Here is a 19,460-nt window from a genome sequence, read left to right as displayed (position 1 = left end):
GGTAATTATTTCTAAAATTTGTGTCAATAGTAGCCTCAATAATTTTACCCAACTACTCCTTCCTTCAGAGATATTGGGACTCCTTCCTTCATTTGTTTAGCTTCATATTACACTTCTCCATCCTTGCATGGTCTAGTCAAGGACTTCAGGTGGTAAGGAACCAAGTCAGCTTGATAGAGTTAGCATCAGATCAACCAAGACCTCATTGAATGATGGTATAAACTCAAAGAAAATTACAAAAGAAAACTACCAGAACTCTAAGCACTGATACCAAAAGCTTGTATAAGTATACAAAAAGGAAGAGAAAAGTGAAAGTAAATGTTGGCCCTTTCGAAGATGAAAATGACGAGGTAATAATAGGAAACTCAGAAATGACAGGGGCACTAAACCAATATTTTGTCTATGTTTTCTCAGTGGAGGATGGTAATTTCTTCTAAAAAAACTTGTGGTTACTATAGAGAAAATGGTGAAATTAATATAACTAGGGAGTAGGTATTAAGTAAATTGATGGGATTAAAGGCAGATAAGTCCCTGGGGCTTGATGGCCTGCACCATAGACTATTACAGGAGGTGGCAGTAGGGATTGTGGATGCATTAGTTATGATACTCCAAAATTCCCTGGATTCTGGAAAGGGCCAATGGATTGGAAACATGCTAATTTGACAGCTTTATTCAAAGAAAGGAGATAGGCAACAACTGGGAAACTAAAGACCAGTTAGTTTGACCTCTGCAATGTAGAAGTTGCTGGCATCAATCATAAAGGAGAAGATAAATGAACACTTGGAAGAACAATTCATTAGTGTCAGCACAGTTTCATGAATGGCATGTTGTGCTTGACATACTTGTTGGAGTTGTTTGAAGATGAAACTAGCCTGGTGGATAATGGGGATTCAGTGAATGTGGTATATTTAGACTTGCAGAAGGCACTTGACAAAGTGCCACATAAAAGACTACCTACCACCTCATCCCGGCTCCTTGAACTGTCCATCTTCCCTGGACTGACCTATCCCCTCCCTACCTCCTCACCTATACTCTCCTCTCTACCTATCTTCTTTTCTCTCCATCTTCGGTCCGCCTCCCCCTCTCTCCCTATTTATTCCAGTTCCCTCTCCCCATCTCCCTCTCTGATGAAGGGTCTAGGCCCGAAACGTCAGCTTTTGTGCTCCTGAGATGCTACTTGGCCTGCTGTGTTCATCCAGCTCCACACTTTGTTATCTCAGAATAAATGAGTCCTTTTTCTGGATAGCGAACTATAGCTAGTGGGATGCCATTGTTCTCAGACTTCAACTATTTACAATCTTCATATAGGATCTGTAAGCAAGGATAGAGTGTAACATAGCAAAATTCATGGATGATACTATAACAGGTGGGAAAGCAGGCTATGATGATGAGGTAAAGAGTTTGTAGATGGATAATATAAGCAAAGAGAATGGATCAGATTCTGGCAGTGACTTATAATGTGGATAAACACAAATTGTCCATTTTGGATGAAAAAAATAAAAGAGCAAATTATTAATTAAATGGGAAGCAGATTCAAAGTGCATCAGTGCACAGGGATCTGGGCATCTTTGTGCTTGAAGCACAGACAGTAGGTATGCAGGTGCAGCATATAATAAGAAAGACAAATGGAATCCTGGCATTTTTTGCAAAAGGACTGGATTATAGAAGCACAGAAGTGTTGTTACAATTATATAAAAACATTGGTGAGACACCTGGATTAATGTGTCTAGTTTTGGTCTCCTTACTTGAGGAGTGATGTGCTGGCGCTGGAGTCAGTTCAGAGGAGGTTCACCTGATTCCAGGAATGGAAGGGTTGTCATATGAGGAGTGGTTGAATAGCTTGGGCTTATACTCACCAGCGTTCAGAAGAATGAGGGAGGTTTCTGACTGAGGTATATAAAATGCTAAAGGAGACTGATTAGGTGTACATTAAACAGATGCTCCCTCTTGTGGGATAGTCTCGAACAAGAGATCATAGATACAGAGTGAGAGGAGGCAGGTTCAAAACTGAGGTGAGGAGAAACTACATCTCTCAGAGGGTTGTGAATCTGTCAAACTCCTGTCCCAGAGTGTGGGGGAGGCAGGATCAATCAACAGATTCAAAAAAGAAATGGATATGTTTCTGCTGGAAAGCAGGATATAGAGCGAAGGGTAGCAGGCTGGAAAATAGAGGTGAGAATAGGATAAGATCAGCCATGATAATGTTAAATAGCAGAGTGGGCTTGAAGGACTAAATTGCCTACTCTCACACCTAATTTCTATATCTTGTGTTCCTATTTCAAGGCCTACTCCTTTTCTTACGTTCCTAGCTCATGGTTAAATGAAGGATTCTTCAAATAATTTCCAGATGCACAACTGCTCTTGAAACTGTTTTCTGTGACTGAAGGGAAGAGGTAGTGGTGTATTGAATTGTTGCTAGACTTGCAATCCAGAGAACCAGCAGATGGTGGAAGTGAATATAATAAAAATCTGGAATTAAAAATCAAATGATAACTATGAAGTTATTGTCCATTGTCAATTGTTGTGAAGATTCATCTGGTTCATTAATGGTTTTTAGGAAGGTAAACTGCCGTCCTATCCCATCTGGAGTATACTTAACTCCAGATCTACAGCAACATTATTCATTCTTAACTGCCCTCTTAAATGGCCTGGCAAGGCATTCACTTATATCAATATCATTAAAAAATCAATACGAACGAAACCAGATTGACCACCTGGAATTGTCTGAGGCCTGGCAAATGACAATGGAAAAGCTGATCCTGAAAAATCCTTCTTATCAACAGGTGTTAGTGCCAAAATTGGGATGCTGTCTCACAAACTAGTCAAGCTAAAGACAGGCAGAGTCATGGCTCAAACAAGACCATCCCCACCACTGGGTATGTCTGGCCCACCATCAAGACAGACCTGGCAGAGGTAGCAGCACAGTGGTAAACAGCAAAGTAGGAGGTGCTCTTAGGAGTCCTCAACGTTGACTGTAGATCCCATGAAATCACAAGACATCATGGTCAAAGAAAAGTCCTGTTGATTACCATGTACCACAGACTCTCAGCTGATGAATCAGTACTACTCCATGTTGAACACTACATAGGAAACTCAGCAGGTCTGTCAGCATCTGTGAAGAAAAAGTCAGCGTTAACTCTGAGTTCTAAGGAATTGTCACCAGACCTGAAATGTTAGCTCTGATTTTTTTGTTCACAGATGCTGCCAGACCTGCTGAGCTTTTCCAGCAACTTCTGTTTTTGTTCCTGATTTACAGCATCCACAGTTCTTTCAGTTTTTACCACATTGGAAAGCACTGGGAACATCAATGTGCATCACCAAGAGTGTCTTGGCAGCACCACAGATGACTGAGCTGATCAAGTTCCAAATGACATAACTACTACAATGAGTCTGCAGGAGTGATGAAGGAACCATTAGTAGTGAAATACATACTTATCTCATCTTCACTGAACTGCTTGTCATCATTGAGAATATCCTCTATTCTATTGTCTGACACTACCAAAGTGTTAAATAGGCTAGACTTCAAACAAATCTAACAAGTTAAGACTGAGCATCTGTGAAGTGCTCTGGGCAACAGCAGAATTGTATGCCAACCTCATGACCTGAAATTTCCTCCACTCAAGCACTACCATCAAGCCAGGGGATCAACCCCGCTCAAAGAAGAAGGCAGGAGACCATACCCAGGAGCAGCAACATGCATAGCTAAAAGTAAGGCGTCAACCTGGTAAAATAAAATAAAACTGTATTTCTTGCATTCCAAACGTGCAAGTCATAGGCACGGCTAAGTGATTCCATCACCAACAGATCAGGTCTAAACTATGGAGTCTGGCCACATCTCATTGGGAATTGTGATGATCAGTTAATGAATTCACTAGAGGAACAGGCTCCACAAATATTGATTGGGTGAGTTGAGTGCATCAGTACAAAAGATAACATTGGAGCATTTGCAACAACCTTCAGCCAGAAGTACTGAGTAAATGATCCATCTTGGTCTCCTCCAAAAGTACCCAACACAAGTCTTCAGCCAGTTCAATTCAATCCACGTGTTATCCAGAAATGGCAAGTGAATATTGTGAAGGCTATGGGTGATGTAATAAGTTGACAGGTAGGTAAGAGAGTGGTAGAGTGCCAGGTGGGTAAAGCAGTGGGATGATAGATGAGTAGGTGAGCAGTAGAGTAGCAGATTGGAGGAGAGGTTGATGACAAATGTTGGGGTGAGGATTAGGTATCAAAGGCGCGAGTGTGAAGTGACTGCCAAGTACTGTCCAGTGAGTGGGCAGATCAGCTGTTTTAGAGGTGGGGTTTTAATGTACGTTACTGGGGGGAACAGTGTCAATGTGAGTGATGCAAGGATCTGTTCTTTAGTTAGCAAGGGGTTAGAGCATGCTGTCAATTCCTCTCCAACTCATCCTATCTAACATTTAAAATAAATTAGTAGGAACACTCATAAGTCATCAATTCTCACTTAGAGTTGAGATTCTTCTGAGAGTTTCTAAGGTGCATCTTTCAGGTTATATCAAGTCTCTAATTATTCAGAGGCTGGAAAATCTGCCATGTTATATTTTTTTCATTCCTAACATTCTCTCCTCAATCCTCCTTTTCTTTTTTCCCTTCTTTGTGTTCTTCCCTCCAGCTGTCCCTTTTATTTTATTTCCTGTTCTGAATTGCCTGTTGTTAATGTGCAATGTTCTACCATATATGCCACAATTCCACCCACCTGACTTCACATTCTCCCAACCCCACAATCTCCTATGATGTTACTTTAACTCATAGATAATGGGAACTGCAGATGCTGGAGAATTCCAAGATAATAAAATGTGAGGCTGGATGAACACAGCAGGCCAAGCAGCATCTCAGGAGCACAAAAGCTGACGTTTCGGGCCTGGACCCTTCATCAGAGAGGGGGATGGGGAGAGGGAACTGGAATAAATAGGGAGAGAGGGGGAGGCGGACCGAAGATGGAGAGTAAAGAAGATAGGTGGAGAGAGTATAGTGGGGAGGTAGGGAGGGGGTAGGTCAGTCCAGGGAAGACGGACAGGTCAAGGAGGTGGGATGAGGTTAGTAGGTGGATGGGGGTGCGGCTTGTGGTGGGAGGAAGGGATGGGTGAGAGGAAGAACCGGTTAGGGAGGCAGAGACAGGTTGGACTGGTTTTGGGATGCAGTGGGTGGGGGGGAAGAGCTGGGCTGGTTGTGTGGTGCAGTGGGGGGAGGGGATGAACTGGGCTGGTTTAGGGATGCAGCAGGGGAAGGGGAGATTTTGAAACTGGTGAAGTCCACATTGATACCATTAGGCTGCACTCACCCACTCCAACCTCTCCCCCGCAGAACGGGCAGCCCTCCGCTCCCTCCGCTCCAACCCCAACCTCACCATCAAACCCACAGACAAGGGTGGCACAGTGGTAGTATGGCGCACTGACCTCTACATTGCCGAGGCCAGAGGCCAACTCTCCGACACCACCTCCTACCGCTCTCTCGATCATGACTCCACACCCGAGCATCAAACCATCATCTCCAACACCATTCACGGCCTCATCACATCAGGGGACCTCCCACTCACAGCCTCCAACCTCATTGTTCCCCAACCCCGCACGGCCCGCTTCTATCTCCTTCCAAAATCCACAAACCTGCCTGCCCTGGTCGACCCATCGTCTCAGCCTGCTCCTGCCCCACCGAACTCATCTCCACCTATCTGGACACCATTTTCTCCCCTTTGGTCCAGGAACTCCCCACCTACGTCCGTGACACCACCCACGCCCTCCACCTCCTCCAGGACTTCCAATTCCCTGGCCCCCAACACCTCATATTCACCATGGACGTCCAGTCCCTATACACCTGTATTCCGCATGCAGATGGCCTCAAGGCCCTCCGCTTCTTCCTGTCCAGCAGACCTGACCAGTCCCCCTCCACCGACACTCTCATCCGCCTAGCTGAACTCGTCCTCACCCTCAACAACTTCTCTTTTGACTCTTCCCACTTCCTACAGACTAAGGGGGTGGCCATGGGCACCTGCATGGGCCCCAGCTATGCCTGCCTCTTTGTAGGTTACGTGGAACAGTCCCTCTTCCGCACCTACACAGGCCCCAAACCCCACCTCTTCCTCCGGTACATTGATGACTGTATCGGCGCCGCCTCATGCTCCCCAGAGGAGCTCGAATAGTTCATCCACTTCACCAACACCTTCCACCCCAACCTTCAGTTCACCTGGGCCATCTCCAGCACATCCCTCACCTTCCTGGACCTCTCAGTCTCCATCTCAGGCAACCAGCTTGTAACTGATGTCCATTTCAAGCCCACCGACTCCCACAGCTACCTAGAATACACCTCCTCCCACCCACCCTCCTGCAAAAATTCCATCCCCTATTCCCAATTCCTCCGCCTCCGCCGCATCTGCTCCCACGATAAGACATTCCTCTCCTGCACATCCCAGATGTCCAAGTTCTTCAAGGACCGCAACTTTCCCCCCACAGTGATCGAGAACGCCCTTGACCGCGTCTCCCATATTTCCTGCAACACATCCCTCACACCCCGCCCCCGCCAAAACCGCCCTAAGAGGATCCCCCTCGTTCTCACACACCACCCTACCAACCTCCGGATACAACGCATCATCCTCTGACACTTCCGCCATTTACAATCCGACCCCACCACCCAAGACATTTTTCCATCCCCACCCCTGTCTGCTTTCCGGAGAGACCACTCTCTCCGTGACTCCCTTGTTCGCTCCACACTGCCCTCCAACCCCACCACACCCGGCACCTTCCCCTGCAACCGCAGGAAATGCTCCACTTGCCCCCACACCTCCTCCCTCACCCCTATCCCAGGCCCCAAGATGACTTTCCACATTAAGCAGAGGTTCACCTGCACATCTGCCAATGTGGTATACTGCATCCACTGTACCCGGTGCGGCTTCCTCTACATTGGGGAAACCAAGTGGAGGCTTGGGGACCGCTTTGCAGAACACCTCCGCTCAGTTCGCAACAAACAACTGCACCTCCCAGTCGCAAACCATTTCCACTCCCCCTCCCATTCTCTAGATGACATGTCCATCATGGGCCTCCTGCACTGCCACAATGATGCCACCCGAAGGTTGCAGGAACAGCAACTCATATTCCGCCTGGGAACCCTGCAGCCTAATGGTATCAATGTGGACTTCACCAGTTTCAAAATCTCCCCTTCCCCTACTGCATCCCTAAACCAGCCCAGTTCGTCTCCTCCCCCCACTGCACCACACAACCAGCCCAGCTCTTCCCCCCCACCCACTGCATCCCAAAACCAGTCCAACCTGTCTCTGCCTCCCTAACCGGTTCTTCCTCTCACCCATCCCTTCCTCCCACCCCAAGCCGCACTCCCATCCACCTACTAACCTCATCCCACCTCCTTGACCTGTCCGTCTTCCCTGGACTGACCTATCCCCTCCCTACCTCCCCACCTATACTCTCTCCACCTATCTTCTTTACTCTCCATCTTCGGTCCACCTCCCCCTCTCTCCCTATTTATTCCAGTTCCCTCTCCCCATCCCCCTCTCTGATGAAGGGTCTAGGCCCGAAACGTCAGCTTTTGTGCTCCTGAGATGCTGCTTGGCCTGCTGTGTTCATCCAGCCTCACATTTTATTACTTTAACTCATGCTGGTTTTTCCTATATGTATGTAACTTAACATCAGAAACCTGCTATAAAAGGCAAAAACTGAAAATATTAGACATTACAATTCTCTATAGTCTGTGTTACATGTTGATTAGCAAACTCTTAACCATATTCCCAGTTTTATCTATTCCTGCCACTTCCCTGCCCAATATGAATCCATTTTGTCTGTTTAATGCTTCAACTTAGACTTGACAATGCTGCTCCAGTCTAGAGAAATCTATATGATCACTTCTCTAATTATTCAAAGTCTGGAAAATTTGCAGTGTTATACCACTAATACTGTGCTGTACAGAAAACTATACACCCCCTTGACTAAAGATTGCTGACCAACAAGGCAAGCTTCATGTTTATGTGGCTGCACCAGTTGGCAACACAAGGCCTGGATGTTGTGACCATCTGGGAGGACGTAACAACAGTGCTTTGAGAACAAGCAAGCAGCTCTGCATTGCAGCCTGGCCCAATCCTTCAGTTGGAAGCCCATACATGCAAAGTGTTCTTGTTGCAGCTTTTCACAGCTAGTTGCCAATGTACACTGTAATCAGGTCTGTGTATCCATAACACACTGCTGATGTATCAGAGAAGTGTTGTGATGGTTCTGAGCATTTGGTAAATATAGGACATTAATTGAGGAGTGTGGTAGCTGGTGCCGGTGGATGATGCCCTAAGCTGCAGTTTGTTTCTACGCAACATGGAGGTCACTCATAGCAAACTAAATCCAGCAGGTATTTGCTCTGATGTCCATGTTGAGTTTACTGAAAGTCTGGATTGTTTAGTGAGCTTGGTAAGGTAGTAAAATGAATATTCATGAGGTGACTTACATCATCACCCATCAATTTAAAGCAAAGTCCTCTCATGCTAGCCATCTCCATCCGAGGAAAAAGGCTCTCACTGTCCACCCTGTCTAATCCTCTGATCATCTTGTATGTCTCTATTAAGTCACCTCTTAACCTTCTTCTCTCTAACGAAAACGGCCTCAAGTCCTTCAGCCCTTCCTCATAAGACTTTCCCTCCATACTAGGCAACATCCTGGTAAATCTCCTCTGCACCCTTTCCAGTGTTGCCACATCCTTTCTATAATGCGGCGACCAGAACTATACGCAATACCCCAAGTGCGGCCACACCAGAGTTTTGTACAGCTGCAACATTAAGATTTTTATGCCCTCAAGTCACATACTGTGATGCAGTGATGATATCGTTAGCCTGTCTCTGGAAGGTATACTGGCATAGTGACTGTAAGATGTAACATAAAAGGGGTGTTTGGGGTAAGAAGGGAAGTTGAATGGATTGTTTCACCCAAAGAGTAACAGAGTTCTGGAATAAGAGATCAGTGTAAGCAAATTCCAAATACTTATATGTTTATTTCTTCAAAGGGAAACAATCAATGTTCGAACATCTGAGACAAAGATTTTGTCTTGTTTGGCCTTATGGGCTAATGATATTTTTTGCGTGGTTAAGTATTATGCAATTATATAATAGAGAGTAGATAAAATACTGGTGATCCGATGGCTGCTCAGTAGCTGTATAAAAGAAAAATGAATCTTGGCTGTTATCTTTTCTCCATGAACACAATTCCCCAAGATGTAATAAATATCTTCACTCTTGAGAAATTGAAAAGAACTCACAGCTTTACTACTCAGATGTTATTCAAACAGGGACTCGTTGTGTAGATAATTATCCTGTTTCATTACTGGCCACATCCAGCCTTCCATTTTGTCCTTGATTGATCCGTGAATGCAAAAACAAATGTTGTTTAACACTCTAAATTAATGTGGAGTCCTTCAAAGAAAGGTAAACATTGAAATGTTTTTGCAGAAGCACATGGAATACCACATAACACACAATCGGAAACACAGGTGGAAAGCGATGAAAAGACACAAGGTCACCATGACAATTCAAAATCTATCAAAAGACCCCTACACAAAAAAAATCAAATTATCATGGCAACAGTTAGAAGGCTTTAATATCCAATCACAGAGCAGTTTATTGTGCTTGGTACTCTGAATGAAATGTAAACAGTGACAGATTATGACCAATGAAGCAGTGTAGGCAGAAGATGCATTGTATGTACTACACTGAAGCTTTATAATGCATTATTACCAATTGAGAATCTAGGTTTTAAGGCAGAGATAAATGGGATTTTTAGTGATAATTCTATGAAAGTGACTTGTTTATTTTACAAGGTCAGAAAGGAATTTTTGAACAGTTAGTTTGAACATCATTTCCTCAGTACTGTATTTTGGCCAAGGTTACCACAGTTCAAAAGCAAACAAGGATCAGCCCATGCCTCTACTGCATGTTGAGCAATGGGAGAGTCATTATGACCTAAAACTCATTCAGCTGTATGCAGCCAGGACAACAGGGAGAAACACTATGTTTGTTATTTGGTTAGAGGCCTTGGCACCATGGAGTAATCACATCATGAAAGGGTTGAGTACACCTAGGATGAGCTAGTCTAACCTCATGAGCACTGTGACCCATGCTCTGTGACACCACTGGCTGAATTCATAGAACATTCCAGAAGCAACACTTGGCATCCATTCCCTCAGTGAAGATTCAGCTGGCAAAGACTCCATGTGAAAACCACCTTCATACTAAGAAGACATTGAGTGTCCTGTTCATGGAGCTCAGTAAATTGGATCCAGTTCAAGTTCACCAGAGCATATGGTACTTGCTGCTGAAATGGCTTGGTTGATCCCAATACTACTTATGTTTTTCAGGCAGTCAGCTTAATTTGGGAAGAGTTAAAGTAATTTATGTCAGATTTGTTTTTTAAGTTTGTAAGTGTTTTAACAAAGCTAAGTTGCAGCCAATGACCTTTGTTTGTCTCTGACAGTAAGGGCACCTGGGTAAACATGCTTTATGAGTAACAAATTGCTTAAAGTGTCTGTACAGAATATTTCACAGGAAATATTTGGCATTCCTTGCATCACTTTGATTAGAAGTGTTCCTATAACCTTGGAAGCCAAATTCTACTGACCTTGAAGTCTTGGACATCAAGCCTGAGCCTGGCCACATGATGGCCATGATTCAAGTGGGTGAAAGAAGATGAAGGTTTCTCACCAGTAACTGGCTCATAAACCAGGTGTTTTGAATAAGATAACCAAACCCACAGGCTGAAGTTTGGGAATAATGGAGAATTCTACTAGGCAGCCTACAAGAAGACAGTCCATTTATGTTATGGAAGGTCACCTTGGAGAGGTTGGAAAGGGATTGTTGCCCAGACCATTTGCCAAATGCACATGCTACCACTGGAAAGAGAGGATTAATGGCACAGACCATGATTTGGGAAGCTCTCTCTCTCTCTCTCTCTCTCTCTCTCTCTCTTTCTTTCTCTCTCTCTCTCTCTTTTCCTCACAGTAGATCTTAGTATATTCCCTGGTTCTGCAGCTAGGCTGGGGGACTCTGCTCAGCAGTAGAGCCCATTGATCTTGGAGGATCGGATTACCCCAGGGTGCTTGCATCTAGAAGGGCCAGGAATGCTGAGGGGCTTCCAGCCAGAACCAAGTTGACTCTCCTTGATTGTTATTAGACCATCGAATGGACCTCTCTAGCTTCAAATTATGTTGATCTTGCTAACGTTCATCTTGCTTTGTATACATGCTGTGCGATGGCAACCTTGTATGCCTCACTCTCTATAAGCTCCCTATGATCTATATGTCCTTATTTGTTATGATCTGCCTCCACTGCTCGCAAAACAAAGCTTTTCTCTGTACTTAGATACATGAGGCCACAATAAATCAAATCAAATTAAATCAAACTTCCAAGAGTCAGAGCATAGTGGAGGTGGAGGACCAGGCCACCTCTGGAGTGCCCTATGTGAAGACTTCAGAGGGGTCTGCATGTGGCTCTTCCTCTTGCTGGTACCTCTGGCACTACTCTGTCTCCTTGTGAAGACAGGGTTTCTACAAAAAGCAGCAGGTTGCCTCCATACCTTGGCTCCTGAGAATCAATAACTAGGGCAATGGAGGTATGTACCATAAGGGTGCTGTACCTAGCTCTCCATACAGCCTCCAACCTGTCAACTGAGGTAGACAAAACAGTCGCAAGATTCGCTACCCTGCTGCAGCTTTTGGGCCATGAGAAATATTGCATCTTGCATGCTTGTCTGCTACTCCTGTTCTTCCCTGTGCATGTGGATGAAATCCCTGACTGTTGACACCGCAAGGTCTTCTCTTGTTGGAGCTGAGCAGATGCCTATTCGCTGGCAGTCCTCTGATTGCCAAGGCCCAGGGACATTTTCTACTTGGCCAGCTAAGGAACTGTCACAGCGAGGTGCTCACCAAATTGTGGTCCCACACTCTCAAAGCCTAGCATTCTAACTATGGTGTCAATATCTAAGCTGAATCTAGGTACAGGAGACAGCCCTGCTTATTCTTCCTCTGCCTTGGTACTTTTGTCTTCAGAGGCCTGTGGGAGCTCTGGATTTCATTATGGAGGTGGTAGAGATCCAAGCTGTACCTGCAAGGCAGAAGAAAGAGAATGCGTCATGGCAATGGTTAAAAGTGATGGAAAGTGAATGAAGAGGAGTTAATGTGAGAAATACCATGAAATGAAGAGTGCTACTTACTCAGTTCAGGACATAGATGTTTGTGCATCCCTGTATTCTCCTATGAGGACCAGAATTTTCTCCTTGTAGGGGGTGAGAAGCCAAATTTCCAAATTTCAAGCACACTTCTCTCACCTATAAGCCTCACATGAGCCTGCAATGGATCATCTTCTCCTGAAATGAAAGATTGAATGAGATGAATGTGAGTGGTACAGCTGTTAGTGCTGGAAAGGTAGCAAGGCATTCCAAGGAAGTGAGTAGGCAGCTCAGAGGACTTGAAGGGTTAATGACATGGGTAGTGGGGAGTTAGGGATGAGGATGCAAGAGTGAATGATGGAAGATGCTGCAGGCAGCAGAAGAAGCGGAAGAGCATGAGCCTTGCTGTGATGTGGGTGCAGTAACAGAGATGAAATGAATGTGAGTGGCTAAGAAAAGCATGTGGCAATTATCCTGGCACATCAGAGAAAGGCATTGAATTTCGTTCAATACTGCTGGCATTCTGAAGAATGTATCGACCCAAGTGGCAACCTTGGGCCAGGCTGCCAGGTCCTTGGAGAAATGGACTCACCTCCTTTGCACCATAACATCAATGAGGACATGTAGGCCTCTGCTGGAGAATCATGGGACCATGTATCCCTTCCCCTGCATGTTCAGACTCTGTCTTTGACTAAGCAGGACAGCTTTGTAATGCCAGTACCTACTGAGTACACAGCCACCTTTTAAAGATGGTGCAGACACAAATGATGCTGGTCTTTCAGCAGACCTACATTGAATGACAAGTTGCTGCAGGAATGGGGTCTGGTAAGATGGGGCTGGAATCAGACATGATGAGCCCCATTGGAGTGAATGTTTAATTAATACAACCAGGCTTGGAACAATGCAACGAGAAAATTTATTGGTTTTTGTGTTGAAAATAAATTGATGCAACTCAGGCTTAGCCAAAAACATAAGAGTCAGCCCCATGAGTATTATTTACAACAGCCTATCCATCAAAAATGAATCATTTAAGGCCTCTAAAGGGATGACCTTAAACCAACAGGAAGTTCTTTTATTGTCCTTGCTTTTTTTTACGTTTTTATGCTCTTAGGTTTTATTAATACATATGGCTCACTCCATGCTGACAGTAAATGTAGGATAATGGTAATAAAATCCATGAGCTGTGTGTCAGGACACAAGGTTTGATGCATTTTAGAAACGATGCATTAAAAAAAATCAGAGCCTACAGGAGCCAGATACCTATGGCTTTTGAGCATCAAATTCTTCAGATATAATTGCATTGAAAATTAACCTGAGAATGTGAGAAACAAGAGAAAATATTTAATAACCTCTGACAAGCAGCAAGGATAAATGCATGAATGTAAAGTTTGCTGGGCACAGTTATACAAATCATTACATTTCAAGTTATAACCCCTATAGTCTGTACTGTGTTGATGACCTAAATTGCGTGTCTAATAATCTGCCTTCATGACAGTGGGCTTGGGAGGAGTATGTTAGGCAGGTTTGATCACTTTTGACAGTGTATAACAATGTCATTAGTGCATTGGCAGAGTGACACGGCAGTCCTGAGTCACTGGTGTCAGGACTATGGAAGGCTGTACACAAGCACTGACCACTGCATGTGCACAGATCTTTAATGTGTTAGCAACACACAATGTGGATTAACCAATTTAACATGTAGAATCCAGCTTGTGCAACAGCACATTCACTATCCCTTCAGGATGCACTTTGGCTGGTTGTGTGCATATCAGCTGTTGGTTGGTTACCACATTCCCAAATTGTCCTGCCTTGTCTTAGCCATATAAGGACTTCCTGTCCTGCTGTGATTACCTGGCTGGTTTCAATCAGTTCGCTTTGACTAGCTATTCCTACAACTAACTGTTCTATTTCACTGTAAATTGTCCTATTGAACGTAAATTGTTCTGTTCAGTGTGATTTGCTTTTCTCTTCAGCTTGACTGCTGTAACTGTACCACACACAAAACTGGTCACAGCTCATAGCCAGTATGTTAACCCTGTCCTTACACAATAGATGACAGATTGTCATGCATTTGGCAAACCTGTATAACTGCATGACTTCGGGATTTTCAGAATCAAATATTAATATCAAAGATCAATATCAATCCAACAACTCCATCAATTAATGTGGCCACAGATTCTGGTACAGTATATGGTGGTGGTTGGAGGTCAACACCATAATGTTGTCTTACTTGAGGACAGTAGCAGAAAGCCAGAATCCTACCCTTTATTTGCAGAGTACCATGTCAATGGAAAGGTGAGAATAGCCTGTCTTGCAAGATCTTTGAAGGATTCAGCCAGCATTGGTTCCATATTAGGAACTAGCTCCTGCACATTAAGGATTGTCTCAATCCCATGAGCCTTCTGTGCAGCATGAGAAAATGCCTATGATTTTATTTGTCAGATACCGTTCAGGGAAAAAGAAAATTAGAGTAGAAGACACAAGACATGCCTCTTTTCCAGTGCATTTATATAATTCTATAATGTGTTGATTTAAATGATACACAGTACACCATATATGATTTAACCATGGTCTGACAGAGATTTAACATAATTTCTCCACTTTTCAATTTTTTCCTTCTGGAAATGGAGCCCAGTGCTGAGTTTCCTTTTTTAATAGTATTATTAACTTGTGCTGCTACTTTCTGTACTTTCTTTATTTGTACTACCAGATCCAATTGCTTCATCCCATTAAATTCTTATTTTCCAAGTAATATGTGACCCTGTTAAGTATCCTGATGTGTTGAAATTCGTTTGCCAGTCATATTCCCACTCTGCTCCAAATCATATGTTTGAATGTATATTAGTATTAATGTCTTCTTTTAATGTGTTGTGGTCTTCCTTAGACTGCGGCAGTCAATGAGGAGAATGAAGGGAGTGCCTCTCATGGAGCAACTGCAAGCTGTTACATTTGAGCCGGCTACCTTCACATCATCTGAGGCCATGTACGGAGCATTGCATTGAAGTGGCTGAGAAAAGGAGTCACCACATTATGTACCATCGGGGCTCGTCTCATATCTCTTTTTCAATAAAAGTAAATATTGGGGCATGATGTGTGAGCTTTGAATATTTAATGACAAGACAGAAAAAGAGGGTGAAGGTAATGAAGAGAAGCAAGGGTGGGGGGGCAATGTGATCTTTGGACTGATATGTGTCCCTCTTTGATGGTAAGAATAGAGTTCTTCCATGTTTCTTTTCCAATGAAAGTTTTCTGAAAAGCAGCTAAAAGTGAATTCTATTCCATGGCCTACTTGAGTTATGTGGGCTAAAGTGAAATAACCCTTGGTCAGTTCATCACTGACATTGTCAGTGTCCTGATGAGATATTAAGTCATTTATCACGTTTCTACTCAGCCAAGGTGTCTCTATGCTCTGTATTTCCTTCTTCCCTTTCTCTTCCATCTCTTCTGTGTCATCATCATCCTTTTCCTCTAATGGAATTTCTCGAACCAGGTCATCATCATCTTCAAAGTGCACTTCTCTGTGGAAAACTATATGATGGATAATGCAGCACAGCAATGAGCAAGGTCATTGCAGGAACATACAGTAGGGCCTCCCTCAAATGGTCCATGCACTGGAACTGAATCTTCAAATTCCAAATTCTTCAAATAGTGATGATAATTGTGAGTAGATGACTGTGATTGTGTTATCACTGTGCCACTGCCTTGACCTTTCATAGATGTCTGGAAAGACATCATTAAAGAAACCATGGTTCCCTAGAAATCAGCAACAAACACCTAGGTGGAGTGAAGAGCTACAGTACCCTGGAATGGTAGAAAAAGCCCAGATTAATGTTCAGGGCATTGGGGTTCAAATTCCATCACAGCTACTGATAGAATTTAAATTTGATTAATGAATTTGTAATTGAAAACTAGTCTTAATATTGATGCCATGAAGTTGTTGTTGATTTTTGAAAAAGCCCCATCTCATTCACTAATATACTTTAGGTTGAAAATCTGCCTCCTTATTTAGTCTGGTTTAATTATGACTGCAGACCAACAGCAATATGTTGACAGTTATTTATCCTCTAAACCAATCTATTAAGTCTTTCATTTCTAGGGCAATTAGAGATGGGTAGCAAATACTGACTTTGTCAGCAACACCCACATCACATGAAAGAATAAAGAATAAAAAGGATGAAGGAGTTATTGAAGCTACTAGGAAAGCAATTAATAACACAGAGAACTGTGGATGCTGGAAAGCAAGTGCTTAAAGCAGGAAGCTCTTGTTGTGATCACAGGTCAGTTAATTGTTGAAGAGTGAAACGTCTTTTGTTTATGAATCTCAATGGCCGGTCACTAGATGCCCTGGTGGCTACAAAAGTGTAGTCGATAATGCCTTGCATCTGGGGAAATTGGGTGATTGAAAAGAAACTCATGCCCTCTATGCCAGCAAGATTGCACCTATCTGGAATTTGATAAAATGTCAAATCCTGTAGGGAAAGATAATGAAGTGGTGTGCAGCCACGTGTAAGATACTACCAGACCTTTGGAAGGAGCCAGCAACAAGGATGTTCATGGCCACTTTAACAACAGCTGGTAGGGCATAGCAACAAATGCTGCGAAGTGGCTCAAGGACACAAATCTTTGTGACCATTGGTCTAGATAGTTGTAGACTCCTGCGGCACTGGTTTTCTTTCAGTCATCTTCCTTCATCAGGAGACACTATATTGTGGAAATGGCTTTTGTGGCCTTGTTGGTGCTTGTCCTCACTACTGTCCTCATATCTGGGGCTCAGTCCTATGTGGAAAGGATATTGATCCTCAACACCACTGGACTCAAAATCTGAAGGGTGTGCTTTCATTGCCAACTGCTGCTTTCCTTGCATTTAGCTGCACTCCTAATAACATTTAGGAGTATAGTGCCTCCTCTTAAGTACCTACAATGTCAGGAGGGTAACAAACCCCTGAATTACCTAAGCTTATTGCCAACACTTTCACTGTAATCTCTGTACAACAAGTGGCAAGTGTGTAACAATAGTTGCGTGTTCTCTCTTTCACAGAACCACTGAAGTTCTTGAAATAATTACTGATTTCCTGGTGTGTTACCACCTTCATCTTCCTTCCCCTAATCCATTTTACAGCTCATGCCATCCCGTCAAATCTTGAATTGTCTCTTTATCAGCCTTTTAACTAACTTAATTAGACTTATTTGTGAATCAGGCAGTTTCATGGATCCAGCCTGACAAAATTCACTGGTGATGAGAATGGCAACAGGAAACCTCATTTGTTTTACAGTTGATCTTTAAAATCAGTGGGTGGGGTTGTTATGAACAGAACATAAACAAGGAAGAAGATAGGCAATTTATCCCAAACCCCATTGTTTTTAAACTTGATACTGTTGGTAAGAAATTGCTGGTTGTGAGATCAGGCAAATTGTAAGCCTCAGAGGGAAAATGAAGTCTGCTCAACGCAATTGTCAGAGGGTGGGAAATGGGTGGAGGATGGGGAGTTCATGAAAGCATTGAACAGTGGAAGGAGTTGAACATTGTAATGCAATGGTTTTGGTTATTTTTAAACCTAATATAAAACTTAAGCTTTTTGAATGAGATAAGAACTGTATGCATGTCAGAGGGATAGTGTTACTGAAATGTTAGTATTTGCTGCAGAGCACCAATCTATTTAAACTATCTGGGCCACAGAGATTAACATTAGTCTATTTTAGACCATGGTTTCCATGGAGACATTAATGCCTTCAGCCATGCATGCACTTTCCATTGGGCACTATTAGACATTCTTAAGCGTTGAAATTCTGTAACTCACTGGTGTCCAAGCTGTAAATGGCTTGATTGCTCTCTCTAAGTCCTTTCTTCCTGCTAATAGATTGAGGTGATGAGTTCCTGCCCTCTTTGAGTTGCTAAGTTGCCATCATGTGAAATTATTCCATGCATTGTTCCTTACAATATGAACTCAAATTAACTCTGAAAACTAAACAAAAACAACTCATCATATTGTAATAGAAAATCAAATAGCTACATTCACTGGTTGTGTGGTAAGGTTGGTAGGTTTCTCTAGAATGGGGGGGAAGGAAACAAGTTACTGCAGAAAATTGTTTATTCATTCTTTACTGTAGCATAGGATCTGGAGAAAGTTAGTTTGGATCATTGACATTTAACAAAATACATTTATAAATGCTGACATTATTTCAGAACACTGAGGATCATCTGTTAAATGAAATGCCGTCTCTTCTTAATGGTATGTTAACGTTTGTTGACATTTATGTTTTATTTACATTACATGGTATTTATTTCTAACTCCATTTCTTACAACAGTAAATTCATTTTAATCAAAGTGTGAGAATTGAGTTTTAATACTTCTTCCATATTTGGAAAAAGAAATATCCATTCATAGCTAAGGTACCCTGCTGTATACAATACTAAATATTCCAAACAAAGATCAACCTACATATCCTTGAAGCATTTCTTCCCTTAACAGGAAAGGCTGAATTTTCAGATTCAAGGACATTCTACTCAGTTATGGAATGGACTTCATATCTGTTGGTTACAAAATGTAGAGACCCTGACTGAATTTTAATGGGTGTAGGTTCTCACATCTATTTGCATTAATACCATCGTACCTGAGACAGGTATAATAGGGATGTAGTTTTGGCATCTTGCCAGCTGAAGAAAAGAAGAAAAACAAACATGCTTTCATTCTTTTTAATCTCTCTGCTTTTAAACCACAATAAATCACCCTGCAGTCATTATCAATTTATCTTGATAATTTAATTTTTAAGCAACCAGCCATGTTAGCAATGCTAGATACCAGGAAACAGCAGCATTCTCGGGTCCTCGGGTTATTAGGAAATTAATGATGGAAAACCAAATTAACAATCTCACAGAATTAGCATCTTTGTTTGCATATGCCAATTTCCAGCGGAAAATTCCATAAATGATAGCTGACTCTTGTAAACTAGGTGAATGGTTTCCTAGTCCACCACTCTACTCTGGTCTTCCCACTACCAGATGCTAGAAAAACTGCAGTCATGCTTCCAACTCAGAAACTAAAAAAGTTCTATGGAACATTTGCTAATGCATGTCACTATTCACCTTTGCATCCCTTAATTCAGTCACAAACCAGATAATCACCCAACTGTTTTTAGAATTACGAAACAATATTTTAAACAGATCTTTCATTGATTTTTAAATTTTCTTGTAATACCCAGGCCTGATGATTCAGAAAATGTTGCAAAGTACTTTATATTGAGATCTCAACTTACTTTTCACAGCATAATTTCTTGATATCGCTTCTGCTTTTGCTGCTG

At 42.8% G+C, this 19,460-nt stretch overlaps 2 long non-coding RNA genes across 2 annotated transcripts in view; one reads left to right on the top strand and one right to left on the bottom strand.

The window, feature by feature from the left end:
- Nucleotides 1-15,238, top strand: part of LOC125458982 (uncharacterized) — a 26,020-nt gene extending 10,782 nt beyond the window's left edge. Inside the window, exon 3 of the long non-coding RNA XR_007248935.1 lies at nucleotides 15,046-15,238. This is a non-coding gene — a long non-coding RNA (uncharacterized LOC125458982). The remainder of the gene's footprint in view (nucleotides 1-15,045) is intronic.
- Nucleotides 12,004-19,460, bottom strand: LOC125458983 (uncharacterized). The gene is made up of 3 exons (XR_007248936.2): nucleotides 19,416-19,460; nucleotides 12,207-12,359; nucleotides 12,004-12,097 (listed from the first exon to the last, which is right to left on the bottom strand). It is a non-coding gene; the product is annotated as an uncharacterized LOC125458983 (long non-coding RNA).

The sequence above is a fragment of the Stegostoma tigrinum genome, chromosome 15, assembly GCF_030684315.1.
Source record: "Stegostoma tigrinum isolate sSteTig4 chromosome 15, sSteTig4.hap1, whole genome shotgun sequence".
NCBI lineage: Eukaryota > Metazoa > Chordata > Chondrichthyes > Orectolobiformes > Stegostomatidae > Stegostoma > Stegostoma tigrinum.
This window is presented reverse-complemented; position numbering and strand designations above follow the sequence as displayed.